This window comes from Danio aesculapii, chromosome 4 (genome assembly GCF_903798145.1).
Source record: "Danio aesculapii chromosome 4, fDanAes4.1, whole genome shotgun sequence".
Lineage (NCBI taxonomy): Eukaryota > Metazoa > Chordata > Actinopteri > Cypriniformes > Danionidae > Danio > Danio aesculapii.
In genome coordinates, this window is record NC_079438.1 from 45,322,312 (window position 1) to 45,325,624 (window position 3,313).

Below are 3,313 nucleotides of genomic sequence, written 5' to 3' on the forward strand. Positions count from 1 at the left end.
TGATTAGGGTTGTAGCTGTACTAGAGGGTGTATAGTGCTCAATTTGGCACTAGTTTCCTAGTGTGTCTACCTGTTTGTTAGTATGGTTACCAATTATATGCACCTGTTTCTTGTTTGACTCCTTAATGACTCTGTTTTGTTGAGTTCGCTGTCAGCAATCTTGATTATTCATTATGGTTGTGCTTGTGTGTTTTTCTAGGCTTCTCTTGTGTGCTTCTGTTTGTGGATTAAGGACTAATTAGATTGAATCATTTACTTTTTAATGAGTTTGTTCATTTAAAAGTTTTTAATCCTGTCTAAATGGCGATATTCACAATTACCAACACAGAGTTGACTGGTTTGAAAGTGAATTCACACATTGCTAGACTGCTAGCAACAGACCCACAAACTTTAACTGAATTTCTGCCTCAAGTTTCTAAATGCAAAGAAAAAAATCCTGTTTAAACTTTATAAAAAGAAGATCATTGTAGGTTTGCAGTCAAACTAAAGTGCGAAAAACTTCCTTTTCTACATGCCAACCCTTTACACCTACTTATTTTTGTTGTTTTTACATGTTTGATCAAGAGCAGAAAGTCATGGAGAGGAACGAAGGATATGAATCTTTGTTTGTGTAGTCTTGGCAGAGTCCCCCGCACTCCCAATCATCCCTGCTCCAAGAATAAAGCAGCACAAAGCAAACTGAGTTCAATTCATTTTTCACTTGTAACTGATTCAAAGAGCAGCTGTTCATAAATATGTCTGCATTCTCAGGGGTTTGGAGGAAGACAGGGCTTTTTTTTTACTTTTGATTCCTTCTCCAAGTATAGGGGGTTTGCGAGCGTTTTTACTGATAGAAAAAAATGTGTGTTTAATCTATGGATCATTTTCCAAAGCCACCGTAAGCTTGCTTAAATGCTGAAGCGTCTTTGAAGAGTATATGGAGCGAGTAGCCAGATGCATGTCTTACAAACAAGCACCCTCGACCCATTAATCAGTCTGATTCATTTCAGAGAAAACAAAGAGACTCCTTAACCCTTTCCAACAGAGGCTACAGAAAGACAGACATGCACTGACAAAAAAATGATTCATTGAATTTACTACATTTTTTTAAGATAAGTGGTTGAACTTTACTCAATTTAATTAGTTTGTTTAAATTCAGCCCATTTCAATTGTTTGCAATTAGTTACTTTAAAAAATGTAGTAAATCCAATTAATCATTTTTTTCAGTGTGGCAAGAATAGCCATTATATAAAATGCTGGGTTCCACACAATCGATTTATGTTGGGACAACATGAAGGAACTTATTAGTGAAGTTAGTGAACTTATTAATGAAGTTCACTTATTAGTTTTCACAAATTTAAGTGGATTGAACATAAAACAATTAAGCTGCCCCCTTAAAAGTCTAAGAAATGTTTTGTTTCATTTAAATAAGTATTCTGAACAAACAGCAAAGTTTTTTTTATTCTGTGCACTCTCAGAAATAAATGTACGACAGCTGTCACTGGTATGGTACCTTTTCAAAGGGTACAAATTTGTACCTAAAAGGTCCATATTAATACCTCAGGAGTACATATTGGTACCTAAAAAGTACAAAAGTGTTCCTTTAAAAAATTTGTAGGTACTATTATATACTTTTGAGAAACCAATATAGACCCTTCAAGTACCTTTTAAAAAGGTACCACCCCAGTGACAGCTGTCGTACCTTTATTTCTGATCAGAAATGAATTCATCAGATCATATATCAACACCTCCTTCCATCCAATTCATACTAGCCTTTTTTAAAGGGGGGATCATTCTTTCCTCTTCCAACACGTCACCGTAATTGCTTTAATTTTTTCCTCTTTAGGCTTGGATTGGTTTGGTGATCTCGTCTAAAAAGACAAGATTGAATCAAATCAGAGAAAGGGATTCTCCTTCCAATACAAATGTATTCAAATGAGCATATGTAATTGTTTTTACCATTAAGATGAACAATAATAACAAAAATTTAAGTGTCAGCTTAGTTACTAGGAGTCATATTGGACAATATAGCACTTACACCTATTCACTCCAACACTGTAAAACCCAACAGTCCACTTTATCAAATGAAATGAGTGTAGGTAACTCAAAATTGACTGAAAGTTAATTCTGCTCACTTGAAAGGAGTTTTGTACTCAGTGTTGAAGGTAATGAGTTAATTAAATACCTCATTATGTCAACTTAAATGGAGCTCAAATGGTTTGTTGCAATCGGTTTCCTCAAATGGTTTGAGTTGATCTAACTTATTGGGTTTTACAGTACTCAGTTGGCTTGAGTTCTCTTCAATTATTGGGTTTTACTGTGCTCAAATTGCTTCATTTACTCAAAAGGATTAAGTTCACAGTACTCAATAGGATTAGTTTTTGAACTTAAATGGTTTGTTTAAATCGGTTTCCTCAAACGGTTTGAGTTACCTTAACTTTTTAAGCTTTACAGTGTATACATTTGTGTTTGGATGAGCTGTCGAAAACACAATCAAATCCAAAACATTAGCAACTTGTTATTTATAACACGCCATGTTCTTCAGTTCTTCAACATTTCCAAAAATGATTTGTTGTTTTAAAGCCGCTTGGAGTGTTTACAAGCAAAGTTGCACAAACCAAATAATAAATAAATAAATAAATAAATAAATAAATAAATAAATAAATGAATGAATGAATGAATGAATGAAGGAAGGAAGGAAGGAAGGAAGGAAGCCCTGTATTATTCATTAACTCTGTTTACCATTATTATTGATCTTTTTTTACTTTAACATTTGTTAAAAGTTGTGTTTATAGCGACCTGGTGAGGTCTCTGAGCTTTACAGACTGTTAAGTATACATTTACTTCATGATAATTTTAAGGAGGTTTGCTGAACGTGGCAGCTGATGTGCAGTCAGGGGTTTGCATCTTTAATAAAATGCGACAGTTCGCATTCATTGAAAAGTTAGAATAATTAATAAATCCATATGAAACAGTCCCTTAAAAGTGACGCCTTATCTCAACCTATAAAATGATTAAACCCTTGTAATCTATGTCCAACTTTGTCAAATAAGTTTTATTTGGTCAATGAATAGACTTAGAGTAATCACAAGTTCCAGAATTAATTTTAAACTTACTAAAACAAAAATACAACAAATAAATAATTAAATAAATAAAAAAGACACACAATAACCCCAGCTAAAGCCCAACCCACAGAAATCTATGTCTAATATGAGGCTGTTTTTTTTTTTTTGGACAGAATTATAAAAAAGATTTACACACACTATACCGACTCTGTTGTTATGGTAAATATTGACTGCTATTTGTTTGTTTAGACAGGTAAATGCAAAAACTG